Source organism: Tinamus guttatus, unplaced genomic scaffold (assembly GCF_059628265.1).
Source record: "Tinamus guttatus ecotype Peru unplaced genomic scaffold, ASM5962826v1 Tinamus_guttatus_pri_ptg000432l, whole genome shotgun sequence".
In the NCBI taxonomy this organism is placed as follows: Eukaryota; Metazoa; Chordata; class Aves; order Tinamiformes; family Tinamidae; genus Tinamus; species Tinamus guttatus.
Genome location: NW_028288966.1, coordinates 699552 through 716311, shown reverse-complemented (window position 1 = coordinate 716311; position 16760 = coordinate 699552). Strand labels below are relative to the sequence as shown.

The 16760-nt window shown below is 40.6% G+C and overlaps 1 pseudogene; it reads left to right on the top strand.

Moving 5' to 3' along the window:
• Positions 1-2516: 2516 nt before the first annotated feature.
• LOC148593198 (uncharacterized) overlaps positions 2517-16760 on the top strand; it is a 56591-nt pseudogene continuing 42347 nt past the window's right edge.

The following is a 16760-nucleotide window of genomic DNA, read 5'->3' as shown; positions in this document are numbered from 1 at the left end:
TTTTTTCTGCAAAATGAAGAAATATTCTAACCATTTTCCAAAGACCTTTTGGCCTTTTTTGTCTTTTCTCTGGAAAACATAGAGGAAATGATAAACAGATGAAAATAAAATATATGCACCAGCTGAGAGGAAGAATAAAAAACACCAATAAGCCAGGTATTTTTGATAGTGCACCTCTTTCCTTGCATGGCTTAAAATACATTCTTTGGCAAAAGTACTGCAAAAAATGGATGTTTGGAAATTACTGAAATAAATACAGATTATTGATAACTTACTAAAAAGATTTGTAGCACCTTTGTAGGAGAAAAAAATAAGAAAAATGGCAGAGAATTCAGAGGGACTCATAAATGTGTGAGCCCTGTATACCTGTGGGTTATCTGATACAGTGCCTAAACACCAACACAGGCAGCATGCTGCAAAGTCCAATCAGTATGGAGAGCCAACATAAGCAAACTTGAGCAAAGTGAGAGCCAAGAAAATGAAGATGAGTATGTGAGAGAAGAGTCCTGAGGAATACAGAAAGCAAGGGGCACAACAGGAGGCAAGGACAACAAAATCTGGTAGGCAAAATTGAGTGCTGTCAGATAACTACCAAGGCTCCATCTGCATGGAAGCTGATTCTTTGCAGCCACATCATTCATGTATTAATTTTGTGAAATGCCTTAGGGTAGATTTGGAGACAAAAAGTCAAATGCTACATCCAAGAGAAGGAAATGTATGAGAAGGGGCTGGTGTGTTTGAAACACAGAAGAGGAGGTTGTAGATATCTTTTGATTCATAAATTATTGTTTGACTGTTCTGAGATGTCGTACAGTCCGAGACTTTGTCTTGAAAAAAACGCTATTAGGGATGCTGTGCACAGGAAAAATAAACACATGCAGGGCAGCTACAGGGGTGTGTGAAAATGATCTTTCACTCGAAATGTGGCTATGGAGTCGCTCATTGGGAGCTGCCCCAAGCACAGCTGTTAGGAGCAAGAATAACCCATCACGTCCAGCACTATGTCAGTGGATGCTGGCTCCTATCCAGTGGCTCAATGCCTGTATTCTCATTTAAGGTAACTGGACTAGTGAACACTCAGCTTCTCCCAAGGAGTGTGTGGCAGTGGACAGTACTGTCCCCAATTACAGGTCTTACTCTGCAGTCCCGATGCCTTCAACTAATCATTACTCCAGGCAATGGGACTACTCATATGACTAGAATCAAAGGTGATGAGATTCCTAATTCTGTTAAACTCAGCACATCCCAGCTGGAGAACCAACAATGCAAGAATAAGCAAAGAGAATAAGCAAATGAGCAACGAAAGAAAGGAGAAAGTATAATTTACCATTTGGAAATGTAGCAGAGACAATAAATCTATTTAGATTTTAAAGGCTCTTTCAATGTTTATTTAAAAATTATTTTAAGATATCAGTGACAACATACTGCACCTGGTATTTACATGAGTAATATATAAATATGAAAATTAGCAAAGTCTTCCTCACAAACAGTCCAAACATCATCCTAAACTATAGCTTTCACCTACTTTTCCTTCTTTACCAAGTACAAAAATTTAAAACAACAACGATAAAAACAGCTTAAATCATGCTGGTCACCTTGGTCTTACTTCTCACCTTTAACCACATGGCAATATCTAAAATCCTCCCACTGGGAGCAACTTGGTCCTACGGGCATCCCTATTGATGTCAGTCACTGTTGCACATTGAGATTATTCAATTTTAGGAACTGAGGAAGGGATGATTATGGTTTCCCTTAGGCTGAATTGAGAGAAATTCTGGAAGTAAAAGTCTTTTCCTCAATTACAACTTAATAAAAGTTAAGTCTAAAGTTAGATATCCTTGCAGCACTGAATTTGACACTGGGCAGGCTTGGCTATCTGTCAAGCCTTAACAAAAAATACCCAGACAAAAAAAAAAAAAGAGCAATAGTTGCATTCTGCACAATGCAAACATCCCAAAGGGGCTGCTGTGAAGTAAATATACAACTTTTCTTTCCATAGGACATTAAAATACAGTAAAAATCTTTAGGGCTTTTTTTTGTTTATTTTAGAGATTGTATTTTCAATATATATTCAACTGCCAACAAAAACACTTGTAGTCAACTTTGCCCGGGAACATAATGTCACCAAATGCTACCCATTCTGTGTGGTTGAATAGTCCCTAACTGCTGGATTTCACATATTTTGGGCAGTTCAATGCCAATTTTGTTTCCCTTCACTGCAAGAAAACAATTCACTTTTAACATGGATGGGAAGATCATCTCCTAGTTAAGGATTTGGGGATTCTATTCTCTTATATTCATTTTCACATTTTTTTTTCAAAATTAAAGACAACCATCATTGTTTTCAGTATGCATATAAATTAGATTAAATTAGAAATGAATGCTTAACACAACATAGTCATGTCTAAGAATCATGGGCTGATGAAGTCAGTCATGGTCAAAACCTCCCACAGACTTCAAAGACAAGATAGAGAAAATTAAGAGAGCAAAATTGTCATGCAGACTTTCTCACAATCAAATGTTTTCCCTCCCACACAGAAAAGAGGAGCCCAGATGTCCTCAGGTTTTAAAAATGAGTAGAAAAAGAAGAAAAAGCTGCAAGGGCAGAAAAAGCTCTGATTCCAGAGAATGTAAGTTTAGTGAAATATTTAATTTGAAGTAAAAACATCAGAATCATATGTTTTTAGTCTCTGGTCATTCATCAAGATAGAAATCCATCTCTGGGCCTAAAGCTGTTTCTTAAATTGGAAATATTTACCCATTCAAGTGTGATTACATGTAGATAATGTCTTGATGAGACCAGTTATTTTTGTCGAGCTGCTCTCCTACTTATTTCTGCAAGCTCTTTCTAAGCTGCTGATATTTAATACCTCAAGTTCACATAATACTCGCTGTAACTCTATGGCTGTTGTTAACGTAGAGTAGCTTGATCTAATCCTGCTTAGCTAGATGTCACTGTAAACTATTATCCTCTAATGCACATGACCTATTCTAAAAAAAAAAAGCTGGAGCCAGGCAGATTTCCGTGTGTCGTATAAAAGGCATGAAATCCTGCCTAGAACCGCTTCCCCCAGGGAACGGTATCAGCCTGTGCTTGGGATGGGGAGCTCCTTCCTCCTGTGAATGCTGCTACCCCTTCACTGGGCGATGGTGCCAATGATGTTCCTTAATCCCCTTAATCATCTGTAAAAGGATAAAAAAAAGTCAAGTTCCATGTAAGCAACCCCAGACTGCAAATGAGCAATGGGATATTGATTGTCCCACAGGAAAGAAGCAAATACTCTGATGAAATATGGAGGTAAAAAGGGGAGATCTTTCTAAATGCAATTTGAATCCTGTATCATCTCACTACTATAAAACTTTCTGAGAAAAAAAAAATATATATATAAATTTCCTATAACTGGAAAGAGTTCTTGTAATTAGAATGAGCTAACATGGGCTACCCATTTGGCTTTGTATTACTTATCACATAGCTATGTCAAAACTAACGAATACTGGAAAGAAAAAAAAATATTGTTGTGGAAAATACACTATCCTTTAGAGCTAAAAAGGCATTTTCTATGAAAAGTGTCTCAAAGCTAACAATACAGTTATGATGCTGCTTACTAAATCATGGAAAAGTGTTTCTTTTTTTCCTTCCCTTAAATCAGATGAACAATTGCCACCCATTTGTAAATGCCAGCAAAATCTAGAAAGTCTGAAAAATAAAGTCGATGAGGAGCTGGCTCACTTCTCTGAGTCATCAGATGTAAAGTGTTCTGAAGAAAATGGAAAAGATCACGAAAGTAAAAACCAGAGCAGTTCAGATGCATCTGAAGATAGAGACCTTGACAATGTATCAGACAGTGAAAAAGAAGGAAAGAAGGAAAAGAACTGTCCTGCTCAACCACTCTCTCCTCAGCAACACGAAATCCTAGCTACAGTAGCATTTAGTGAAGCTGAGGGCTCCTCTATGGGAAAAATTACACTGTGGAGGAAACCAGGCTCTGCAGAGTCCATTAGCTTGGCTACTGGAAAAATTACTGCAGAAGTAAAATACGGTTCATTTAATATTAAAGTTGAAATTGAAAACCTTTCTTTGTTTGGTATGGGAACAAACCTTGTAGTCAAAAAATCAAAAAGTTCAAAGAACAGTAAACGCTGGCATGAAAGATGGTACCAGAAAAGCCAGTATTCCAAATGTCCTAAGGACCACTGTCCTTCAGCCATCCATTCAGTAGATGACAATGAGAAATACAAGATATCCTCCAAACATAAAATCCAGACTGCCACTAGCAAAGATGCCTGCCTGAAAATGAATATTGAAGGCAAAGAAATTAAAGTGAAATACACCAACAGAAAGAAGAATGTGCTGGTTAACATCAAATCCGGCAGGTAGGCACACACCAAAACCTGCAATGACAACCATGAAGATACATATTGGAACAAAACAGATTATTCGACAGCAGAGGCGCCACGCAATGGAGACGGTGAGTCATGTTTCAGTCTTCACAAGAAGAATGGCTCAACATCTCTGGATGGCTGCCTACTTCTCCCTCCCCCAGAAGAGTTTGCCGACTGTGACACAATGCACCTGGATACTATTTCAGAGGGGTTGTCTTGGTACTCTGAGAATGATAGAAGAGACTCCGACAGTCTCTCTGCAGCCTTGAGAAAGTGGGAGGAAGAAAATTACTTCTGTCAACATGATAAAAAGTAGTATGAAGACCACGCCTGTGAAATGGAAGATGTTTCAAAAGATAAAACAATTTTCTCAAAATTGAATAACAGAAATATTCTAGATAGTAATATCTTGAATAAGCCCAACTTTGATAAGGCATTCATCATTAAGAGCAGTAGAACGGTTGAAGAAAGAAATATCAGCAACAATGTCAGTGACACTGGGCAAAAAGCAGCAAGAAGAAAGTCTTTTCCAGATGGATGTGCTATCTCCAGTTCATCCTAGAAGATTCTGGCTTTTATTCATTGCCATCTTTATCCTTAAAAGTATTATGTAAGGAGGCCAAACCGAGAGACATCTATGGCAAGAACTTGCACATTCATACTAGCAGTACAGACGTTGGTAAGTGTCCTGACTTCACCTCCTCTCCGAGGAGTTTGAGAAGTTTTAAGTCTTCCTATCAGTATGTTTTCACTTCCTTTGATCATAACATTACCATTTATCCACCTCAAAGTCTAGATGATGCTTGTTTACTAACTGCATATGCCAACTATATAGGCCAAAGTGAAGAAACAGAAGAAACGCTATTGAAGACTCTCTGTTCTGGTGACAATGTAAGTGAGAAACAAGAAAATAAACGTGTGGAGCCTCTGAGAAACCTAGCCATACAGGAGAAAGATACAGAGTCTACTGAAAGCATTTTAGATGAAGGGCCATCTGAGTACAATCATCTAGAAAAGCAGGCAGATTTGCAGCTGACACAAGTCTCTTCACCTTCTCCAAGCCCACCAGGTGAGCTCCTTAGTGACAAGGAAAGCAGTGACGATGTAGCTGCCAAACGTGTCCCAAACCAACTTCTAGCCTCTGCAGAGCCTGCAGGAACAGGAGAGAATCAAAAATGACTGTAATAGCTGGAGAGCTAGAACAAAGACTTATCATCCAAGGTGACAACAAATTCATACCCAATTCCTTTGGCCCTCAAGTTAGAAAGGAGCCTAACCTTCCCTGTGGTATGCAAAAAAAACCCCTTGCTCTTAGATCCTGAAGAGCTTGACACGGAAAATGAACTGGACAGCCTGACTGAGATACAGGATGGATGTGGGAACATCCTTGATGAAGCTAATTGCCATAGTGATTCTGCACAGGCTGCTGCAATATCTGCTTCTTCAGCACGCACAGAAAAGAAAGATTTTCACAGAACATTCATATATCAAGGAAACAACCGAGAGCCTTTGTAACAAACAGTTATCTGACAACAGCTTCAGGAGAGAGCCTGGAGCACATCAGCTACATCGGTTAGCCAAATCCACCTCTGAGGAGACTGAGAAAAATCCCGAAATGAAGGAGGATTTTCAGCAGAACACAGATATCCCTCCATCATCAATAAAACAGATTAGTCAGAAAGGTACGTGCTCTAAGATTTCTGGATTTAGTATCACTTAGGCACCTCCTCTGTAGTTGGCTTAGTGCTTTATTGAAATCTATTTGAGAAAAGGAAAGTATATTTTGACTTTACAAAGAGATCATATTGGTATGCTTAACTATCTGGCTACATTAGACTTATTGTACTGAGGATCCTAGGAGCTGTCTTGAACAGTCAAGTAAGTTTTAATAGAAAATAAAGAAAATTTTAGTGCAGCTTTGCTCAAGAAGTGAGTTTTCTACAATAAACACTAAGCTGCATTAAACAATAAGCTGTGCAAGCAAAATAGCTAATACCATGCAAACATGCATCCACATATTTTGCAGAGATTGTTGAGGAGGGACCACAATGAAATGATGTTGTTGGCCTTTGAGGGACCACAGGGGAGCAAGTTCCCCTAGGGACAAGGAAACGACTAAGGAGTAGAAAGAAAACCTTGTTTTGATTCTAGCAAGGCTTTCTAACCAAAAGCTGCATGTTTTCCTCGCTCGCTGCAGCAAGCCATTTTTGTATTTCTATTCTATTCTATCTCAGGCACGCTCAGGAAACCTTGACCTACACATTGGACCTCAGGGTTTAATCACATTGCACAGAAGTGCAATTAGCACCTCGCCTGGTTTGGGCCACCCAGTATCCAAGGCTTTGGCCTTCTTTTAGTCCATGGATAAATTTGAATTTTGCATGCATGTTATTTCTGTGGGGGTCCCACCTTAAATAAGTAAGAGTTTGTATCCAGGAAAAAGAAAAAAAAAAGGGAGGGGACAGCATTTAAAGTTTTAAAAGTGATTAATGTGAATTAGAGTCTGCTTGGAATCGGGGAATAACAAATTAATTAGCCAAGTCTTTGGGCACAAGTGGGAGCGTGGGGCTTCCTGTGCTCAATAACTGAATGATGCTGAAAGAGAAACATGGTAATTTTCAGAAAAGGGAGACTGCGTGTAGAACAGAGGGGAAAAAATAGAGCAAAGCATTGTGAAAAGGACTAGCAGGTGGAGTCCAGTCAATATAAAAATCTGCTGACGATGTGAGAACTTAGGAAGTCAGAGGGACAAGGGCTCATGTAAAAGGCATTTCAAGAAATCCTTTACTGACTCACCAATAATCAGTTGTCTTGGAAAAGAGACTCCGTGATACATGTCAGTGACAGTGATCTGAGCGAGGCCAGAATGAGAAAGAAAGGACGAGGGTGTTACTGAACCAAGAGCTGCACTCTTCTCTGTGTGAAAAACGTATTTCTTCTAAAAAGATACAGTTTATTAATGTTTTCAGTACTATTTGGTATTTTCGTTTCTGTGTTTGCAGGCTACTTATATTTACAATGTGGAAATTTAAAACGGGATAATTGCCTGAGCATATTCTGAAAATTATGTCTTATACCTATTTCTCACAAGCAACATCTGATTATATTTAAATTAATATTATATTTAATTAATTTAGACCTGAAATCAGAACTGAATAAGACCAGAAAGCTGCCTTTGTTGAAAGACACCAGAGCCAACAACAGCTCCCAGGAAGAAGCAATAGACCAATGAGCCAGGCGACGGAAACAGTTCAAAGACAGCAAAAAATGCAGTTCAGCTGGAGGAAGCTCCATAAACAGCATGATCACCGAGGGATCAAGTGAGTACATTAGTCTGGCAACTGTTTTTTTTCGCCTGTGTGTGACTGATACCCTGTTAGGATTATCAGCCGTGGACATGGATCTTCAGTTCATAACCTAAGCTTCCACCTTGGTCCTTACTGCGAGCAATCACACGATCCAATGTATCCCTTCCTCAGCATGGGATTTAGGTTCCTTCTTTCCTCTTCATACACGAGAGCAAACAATCTGACTGATAAAAAGCAGGTGGTATCATCCTTGACCATACACAATTATTTACAGGACAGGCTCTAAACATAAACAGGCAACTGCTCATGGCAAAAGTGTCACAGTCTCATGGCCTACTTTGCTTAAGTCAGAGCTATGGGAAGCCAGTAGTTGCTTTCTCCTCACTAAGATGTCTCCCCCAACTTCTATCTTCAGGTTTGCAGCTTAGGTTGTCCTTCATTGTCCCTCCAGTTACTGGAACGGTTATTCCTGTAACTATCTCATTAAGAAATCTGTCACCTACACCAGTCTCAGCAGCTTGAAATCTCATGGGAAGGAATTTTAAAGATTAACTAACTAACTGCTTAATGAATTTACACTTCATGCAACCAAAGTCCCCATGCAGGGACTGTTCAGTCTAGGAGAGAACATATGTTGTACTTCTCACCTAACCCTGCCTTTGCCTCCTGGTTTGCTATTTTAACAAATATAAAAGGTAGACTTGACAAATAAAGAACTTTTTATCCTTTTGTTAACAAACAGGAAATATTACTGATACAGCAGACATATAGTTCCCTTTCTTATAGGAATACTTGGTGCTAGAAGGTCTATTTTTTGTGAGGGAAATTTTGGCAATAGATGGATAACCTCCTTTCTGCAGGAGGTTAAATGCAAACCTGTGTAAACCTGACAGACTAGTGTAGGTGCAACACCACATAAACTGCGAACATGCATGTTACCTGGAGAGGTAACTTCTGCAATCAGCAGAGGCTCAATTCATTGCCTGAGCATAGGTGGTTAGTGCCAGCCGGGATGCCATCAGAGTTCCCTATGGGACTTTTGAATACCACACATGACCTACAGGATATCCATGCCCCTTTGAAGCAGTAATGGCAGGACAAGCAGGATACCCTAAGCCATCTCGTATGATGCCTGCAACCTATGTTCAGGCAAATAAGCCACTCCTCGAGTATTTAATCTTCACTACCAAAAGCAGCATGGATGACTGACTGATTCAACATACAAACCAAAAAGCTGTTTGTTGGCAGCTGCTTATGATCTTTGTCCTAAGATGCTAGACTTCAGTATTTTATTTGTCAAACACTGTGCTGTACTGAACTACTTGGGCTAGTTTAGGTTTTCTTCATTTCTAAATTCATGCTAGTTGTTTGAGATGTGCTTTAAGTATGACAGCTCAGTACTATCTACTTGTTAGTGCTTTTTATACAGCTAATCATTGCATCTCATACTGTCTGTGTAAGAAAGGAAAGATCCAGAGCTGTGGCCTATTTGTGTATATGCTACAGTTAAACAAACCATCAAAGTGAAAGAAAATCGGATTGCATTGGATATATGCTAAATGTATCCAGGAAGTAACTCGCTAAACAAAACAAAAGGAAATTAGGTTTTATCTTTGGAAATCGTCAGTCATTCTACAGAACTGTCACAGCAAATACAGAATAGGCTATCTATTAATGTAATCTCTGACATTCTGTGCTTTTCTATGCCTTTCACTGTCTGCTTTTGGCTTTTGAATTGTTTCAACCTTTCTCTGCACAAACCGTTGCCTACAGCCTGCCTCTCACTCGGCTGTTTCCCCTCTTGTCCTGGCCCCTTGTCACCCTGAAAATCACTTGTTTTCTTTTCTTTTTTTTCTTTTTTCTTTCCCCTGTAGCAGATGTATTATAGACTTCTTCACTGTCTCCATGTTAATCTGAGTGATATAGTTTGAGCTAGTGAGCCCATTACAAGACACAAGATTAGAGTTTCGCATGAAAACTATTAATTATGGAAGGATATATATACAGTCTACTTACATTAGGAAGAATGTAAGAAGAATTAGAATACATTAGGAAGGTATAATGCAAGCAAGCATTTGGTCATACCCTGTTCATACCCTATAATGAAGCTTTCTGTTTATCTGTAACACGTCTTAACGTCTTGCTATTTCATAGGACTTTAACACAGATGTTTACAAAAACACAAAGGACAACAGACTAAAACAGACAACAGACAACAAAACTGTACTGTAACTAAGTGAAAAGTGACTCGTTTGTCCATATAATCCAATCTACTTAAAATAAAAATCATTGATTTAACATACTACGCAGGGAAATATAAACAATGGCCACTATATTGCAAAAACTCAGGATTTCAGAACTTTTGTAGCCACAACGTAATGTTTCACATAGACAATCAGGGGTCAAGAGAAGACACAGAAGTGAATCTCTTCTGTGTTTACAAACCTATAGAAAAGCAAAATTAAAAATGTCTATTAGCAGACTAAAGCAAAAATATAATATCTACAAAAAAATCTACTATAAAAGCAGAGAAATACCATGTACTGTGACACTGTATTTTTCAGTAGGACATTAAAAAGATTATTTTAAGAACAATTATTCAACAGGAATGCATTGATTTGAGCTTACTTACTATATATAGACACACTTACATTTTTATGAAATCTCCTGATAACACAAGTAAACAAAAACTAGGTCAAACAAATATTCAGAAAAATATATCCCCAAATAAAACTCCTTATGTCCCTTTCCATAAAACTAAATACACGAAGACTACACATCTGAAAGGTTTGAGATGAAGCAAACAAATGTAGTAATCATTATTTGAGGTATTTCAGTTAGTTACGTCCGAACTTCTTTTAGTGTTCCCACATGCACTGGACTGGTACTAAACTCCTATAAACTTGTTTAGCTTGCTAATGACATAGACCAGATATAAGAAGTTTTCACAATTAATCGCCGAATGCCAGACATCTCAAACAAGTGCAGGTTTTGACCAGTTTGCCTGCTGATATTGTTTTCATTTGTTCTATTCTCCTAATAGTGAATTCAGAGGATGCTTGCTCATTATTAGATCTGGGATTACGCTCTGAAAATGAGGACAGAGGTTTCTACACAGAAAACTTTCATTCTGCTTCTTGGGTTTTCAGAGGAGATGATGTTTTGCCCAATAATAGCCCCAGATGTCTCAGTAAAAGGCCTAGACCAGTGGCAAGTAAGTAGTCTAAAGTGACAAGTAATAAATGTCATAAAACTGTACCTAATTTGGGCACTCCGCAGCTACTGTGGGATTAACATTTTGGAGAAGATACCAGAGTTATGCTGAAGACAAGAAAAAAAGAGGAATACAAAAAGATAAAAAGAAAAAAAAAAGGATGAAAAATTAAATATTTCTTATTGAGCTAATCTCTCAAAATATTGTGATTACTTGACAAAAAAAATCCATATTTGTAATAGGACTGAATAAAACCTCATCTCTTGCTGCATGATAAACATAAAAGCAATGTTTGTCATAGTTTCTTTAAGCACGGCAACATCACACAAGATTATTTGTGGATATAAAGTATATTTAATTGTCATAAAATCAGTCCTCTCTCAAGCTTTCAAACAGTAGATCCAGAGAGAAAAGCATAAAGTTGGCTATGAGCATGAAGAAGTTTTCTTGTTCTATTTGCCTACCAAATGTTACATGATTTGAAGACAAAACAATTATCATAAAATATTATTAAATTTGTCCCTGTTAAACAAATAAATAAAAAAAATCAAAAGCAGACACTCTGAGAGAAGAATTTGAGTTTACACTGAAGTCTGTCAGGAATATAACCTTTACTAAGGAACCAGACCTTCTGAGACATGATACTGATACTAGGCTTTTATTGCTGTCACAAGAAAGAGAACTGTTGAAATGTGAAGTAGAGCATTAGATTCTGATCTTCCTTTCTAAGGAGGATGGTCCTTTTATGTGTTGAATGCCACTGACTTGAAAGATACTTCCCATGGGTACAGCGAAGTGGTAGGAGATCCCAATGTGGTGGAAGGGTTTGGACTATGACAGAGTGGGAGTGGGGAGCAGACAAGGAAGGGCTGAAAGAATAAAAGGGAAGGAACTGATGTCTAAAAGATAGAGAGCTTCAAAAACCTAAAAGAAATACAGTTCAAGAAATAGACTTAAACTCATTCAAGAATTTAAGAGTGAATTTTATATTTGTAGCTTAGAACTCTGACACACATTCATTTAACAGAGGGCAGGAGTGATTTTTCTCTCCCCTAAAGTAGCAAAATGTTTGCACGTGTCTTTCAGCTGCTTCCCTTTAACTGCTGATGAAATCGTATTTCACTGAAGCTGTCTGCCTTGGCCCTGAGATGGATGAGGTTTTGTCAATCCACAGCGTGGGGGAGGTAAGGACTGATGGAGAGGTAGCACCAAGCAGCAAGGAGTGGTACTGCGACCATCAAGCAATTTGCAGAATGAACGAGTGTGGGCTCCTAGAGAAAGGAAGTTTTTATAAACAAGCTGCTGCTTGTTAAATTGGATTTGACTCACAAAGAAAAAAAGGATCTCCTTTTCCCTGCCCTGCAGTTCGGGAAAGAACAGTGAAGATTGCTAAAGGGACGGGTACTCCTGGAGCTTCCAAATCCAGTTCTCAAAGCCTATTCTTGTGACTGAAGTTGAAACAAGTAAGTAGCATTGTCACCTATTGTTCACCAACAGCTTTTTACAGCAGGAGTTAATCTGAAAAGTTAGTGGATGTGGGATATTTAACAAAATATACTTGCACTTCTGAATTGTCCGTGACAAACCCTCTTAAGGCTCCTGCAAGTGTGGTGGCAAACTGAGAGATGGGCTAGCACTTTGCGGGGCTGACATCCATTCACGACCACAGAATGAAATAGGAGGGCCCACCAGCAAGGTATCTAAGAACAGCTCTGGTGCTCTCCTGGCCTTACGTGTCACGTGTTCCTGTTTCCTGGTATAATATTGGAGGCTTGCAAATCCATTAGCTGAGCCCATCACTTTAAATACTACATACAAATGGTGTCATTGTTAAACTACTCTAGAGAATAGCAGAAAAGCCAGAAATCCGAGCAAAGGATTCAAATGCAGAGAAGCAAATGACATATCTGTTGCAGATAGTTAGGGTCCGGCGGCCGGAAGATATCGTGCTGTACGGAAAGATAGGGCCGCTAATAGCCAATAGTGTTAGTTTATGATGTAAGCAGACGGATGTGACGTTGTAAACCAAGCTATATAACACCTTGTTACCCATCAATAAACGTCATTTGCCGTCCACCACATTGGTGTCAGCGAGCTGATGGCCCGAGCGGCCTGGGGGTGGTCGCCGTGTCGTTCCTGAACCAGGTTGCCACGCCGCTTGAACGACAACAAGTGGTGCTGAAACCCGGGATCATCGCCTGGACGGGTGAACGGCGGCCAGAGCGGCTGGACCAGCCCGGTGGGGAGGACGCTCCCGGACCAACAAGGAGGATGGAAGCCCTCGTGAAGGTCGTATCGCAATTACATAAATATTGGGGGATTGATTGTAATCCAAAAGATTTTACTCTCGCTGTTGCGAGGCTTTTAAAAATTAAGGTTATAGACCAGCCGGTGGATATTCTCCACCCTGAAGTGTGGGACAAATGTACCAAGGCGTTAGCCGAGGAGACGATGTCTACGGGTTGTGGGAAAAACCTTAAGGCTTGGGGAAAAGTTGTACAGGCATTGCAGAAAGCTATGAAAGAGCAGGAGACCTGGGTGGCGGTAAAGGACTGTTTGCTGGCCACCTCGAAAACAGGAGTCGAGGCAGCCACACAGACTTTGCACCCCCCAGATGATGGCAATTCTGCTGAGCCTAAAGAACTGCAAGAGGGCGATATGTCCCCTCAATCCCCGAACCCTGTCCCGCTTACAGAGGAGCAAAAACAGCCGAAATCTGTTTGGAGCGAGCTAGCCAAGGAAGCTAGAAATATCGAAAAGAAGTCAGACCATGGAGACACCTGGGTCAGGCCACCGCCCTATGCCCCTCAAAATGGCGCTGAGCCACAAGGAGAAGGGCGGGGTGAGGATGCTCCCGGCGGGAACAGATGGGAACCATTACATAAACAGGTGGGGGAGGAGAACAAGGAGGAGAAAGGTGGTGGGGGTGACCGGTCAGGTGAGGGAGGCCCGAGTGAGGCGCTGAGAACCAATCAGAGTGGCCATTTGAAAAAACGTGCCTCCGTGAGTAGGAGGCGGGGCGAGCCAAGGAGGGGGGAACAGCCCGCCCGCAACGGAAGTGGGCGGGGCCGGAGCCCAACCAAAAAGTACCGGAGCCCGGAAGTGACCAGTCAGTCGAATTCCGGCTCCGGCACTACTGAGGACGAGTGGCTCACAACTGATTCAAACTTAAGGAAGGAGAAAAAGAAGGTAAACAGAACTAAGAGCCAAAGAACTAAGAGCCAAAATATTCCCATTCGAATTAAAGAAAAACCGCGAAAGGAAGAAACTCCTCTCACGGACTGGAAGGAAATAAAGATCGCATGTGCCGAGTGGGCCCCATCGGCCGCGCTAGCGTTCCCGGTCCGGGTGACGGAGGCAGGACAGAGGGTCTACTCGCCGATAAAATGTAAGGACGTACAAGCGATTGTTAAAGCAATTGCAGATAAAGGGATTAATTCTGCTATGGTCTCAACCCTCATAGATGGTATCTTCGGGGGGAACGATATGCTCCCGTTTGATATAAAACAAACTTGTAGGCTAATCTTTGGTGGAGCAGGGATGATCGTTTTCAGACAAGAATGGGAAGACAACTGTACGAAGTGTTTAGCCCAGTTAACCGGGGCGGATCATCCATTACATGGCTCCAGCCTGCAGCGGTTAATGGGTAAAGACCCAGCATTGATCACCCCCCAGGCGCAGGCCCATGGCCTGCGGGCCCATGAAGTTATGGCAACTACTCGTGCGGCCAGAGAAGCTATTCGCACAGCCTGTAGAGTTGTTGCCAGACCATCACCATGGTCCTCAATAAAGCAAAGTGAAAGTGAGAGCTTTACACAATTTGTAGATCGCCTCCAAGCAGCGGTCGACTCTTCGTCCCTGCCCACGGAGGCAAAAAGCCCGGTCATAGCGGAATGTTTACGCCAACAATGCAATTCGGCAACCAAAGAAATCTTGCGATCATTGCTGGCAGGGGCAAGTATCGCAGACATGATTAAGCATGTTGCAAAGGAAGAGCATCTGACCCCAATTCAGGTGGCTGTTCACACCGCAATAGCCAACGTAATGGCTTGTTCTAAATGTGGCCAGGCAGGCCATGTTGCAGTAAACTGCCCTTGGCTGGGGGACTCGCTGGCAGCGCTCCCCCCATGCCAAGATCGACCCAAAGGTCACTGTCAGGAAAGATGGCAGAGTCAAGTGGTGCCCGCTTAAGTCTATTAAACCAGACCTTCAAAATAAAACTAATGAAAATTGTGAGTTTCTGTTCACAGGACCGGATCATCGGACGCCCCCGTAACCCATACGCCCCGGTGACAGACGTCCCGCCCGAGCCTGTGAGTTCCACACCGACCGAATCCAGAAAACAACAAAACAGCCTCTGCAAGAGGGGGCCGCGATGCCTTTGCGTTATCTTAATTTTGCAGCTTGTCACTATAGGACAGGTAGAGTCACACGAGCCCTTTAAATGGGGTACTTGAACAGATCGAACAATCTCGAGTAATTAGTACAAAAATAACTACAGGGTCACCAGTTTTCAGTGCCATGCCTTGCCAACTAGTACCCATTGAACCCTGTTCCAAAACGCAGCTGGTACGAAAATTGGTTCACCGGTTCGCCGTGGTTAAGCACCCTGATATCCACCTTGATAGGGCCGATCACAATGATCATGATGACACTGATCTTTGGACCCTGTATATTGAATAAGCTCATGCCGTTTGTCAAGAGTCGGCTAGAGAAGATTAACATCATGTTAGTGGAACGCCGACAACTGCTTTAAGAATATATCCACTCAGTATTATCCCCAAGTTATCCCAAGGTACACCCTATTCCTATACCGCGGCATTACCTGTCATCCCCTACCTTCTACACTTTGTGCCTTATGTTTTTATGTCAAGTTTATGATATATAATTTTAAGATTGTTATAAACTATAAGAATAGAATAGTATAATAATGAGTAAGTAATAAGAATAAGGTAATAATGACAATAAGTAAGAGTAAGATAATAATAAGAATAAGTGATCACAATAAGATAATAATAAAATTGTAATAAGAATAAGATAATAATGAGAATAAGGAATTAGAATAAGATAAGAATATGTAAGAATAAGATAGCTAGTTTTGTTATGCATAGGGAAGGGGGAAATGTTGCAGATAGGGTCCGGCGGCCGGAAGATATCGCGCTGTACGGAAAGATAGGGCCGCTAATAGCCAATAGTGTTAGTTTATGATGTAAGCAGACGGATGTGACATTGTAAACCTTAGCTATATAACACCTTGTTACCCATCAATAAACGCCATTTGCCGTCCACCACATTGGTGTCAGCGAGCTGATGGCCTGAGCGGCCTCGGGGTGGTCGCCGTGCCGTTCCTGAACCAGGTTGCCACGCCGCTTGAACGGCAACACATATCTGAAAGGTCAAACACATTACAAGCTTTAAGACTTGTATCAGAATCCCCCACAACTCCTTACAGTCTGAACATTGTTAGATTTATATCTCAGCTATCATTGTACACAATGCTGTTCATGACTTCTAAAAGTCATTGTAACTTGTTGCCTCAGAGCAAGTGTCCTCCTTATTAAATGCTAAAAATAAAGTCTTCAGTCTAGAAGAGAAATTCATTCAAAGGACAGATGTATTCAATAGAAAAAAATAGTTAAAAGTGGTTGGCTTATTTTCTAACCATTTGCAGAACTGGCTATGATTTATCCAAGGATTTCTTAATCTCCTACTGCAGTCTACATGTAAATAAACATGATTTTGGTAACATAAAAAATGTTCTGTGCTCAAGCACATACATTCAATAATTCCATTATCAATTGAAGCCTAGCCAATAATGTGAATCTAAAAATTATTTTGCCTGTAGAATACTGTAC